This window comes from Sinocyclocheilus anshuiensis, unplaced genomic scaffold (assembly GCF_001515605.1).
Source record: "Sinocyclocheilus anshuiensis isolate Anshui unplaced genomic scaffold, SAMN03320099.WGS_v1.1 scaffold665, whole genome shotgun sequence".
Taxonomy (NCBI): domain Eukaryota; kingdom Metazoa; phylum Chordata; class Actinopteri; order Cypriniformes; family Cyprinidae; genus Sinocyclocheilus; species Sinocyclocheilus anshuiensis.
Genome location: NW_015537961.1, coordinates 131,538 through 132,103, shown reverse-complemented (window position 1 = coordinate 132,103; position 566 = coordinate 131,538). Strand labels below are relative to the sequence as shown.

The 566-nt window shown below is 28.6% G+C and overlaps 1 protein-coding gene across 1 annotated transcript in view; it reads right to left on the bottom strand.

The window, feature by feature from the left end:
• LOC107667027 (AT-rich interactive domain-containing protein 4B-like) overlaps positions 1 to 566 on the bottom strand; it is a 97,706-nt gene that overhangs the window by 39,256 nt on the left and 57,884 nt on the right. The gene's annotated exons all lie outside the window — the stretch shown is intronic.

The window sequence follows — 566 nt, the reverse complement described above, 5'->3', positions numbered from 1 at the left end:
TAATATAGTAATAATTTAGTACTTTCTGCTGTTTTATTGTTGGTTTCCTCTTTTCTGATCATTTGGAATGAGGATAAAAAGACAAAAAAAATAAAATAAACATGCAAATAAGTTCTAACATCAATTAAATATCTATTATTTCATGGATATTATGACATTCAAGAGGGCCGCCCCCTGATGACGTCATAATATGCAAATTATATGAGTATATTTACACCCCACATAAACTTTCGGTCATGCCCAACATTTTTCTAATTTACAGTAGATCTCTATTTTTAAGCCCTTTCAAGCCACAAGCTTTTGAAATCTTGATGTCAAAATCCAGCATTTTTCCAAAAAAAAACCTGGCGCCTAAAGGGTTAAATCTTACTGTCGACGACTGCGTTTTTTCAGATGTATTTCCAAGAAAAAAACATCGTCTTATATTCGGGTCAATACGGTACTACTACGACTACTACTACTAATAATAATATATTTTATTTTATGTACAGTATAAAGTCAAATTCAATATTATATTGTTATATGCAAGTAATATATATATATATATATATATATATACATACATT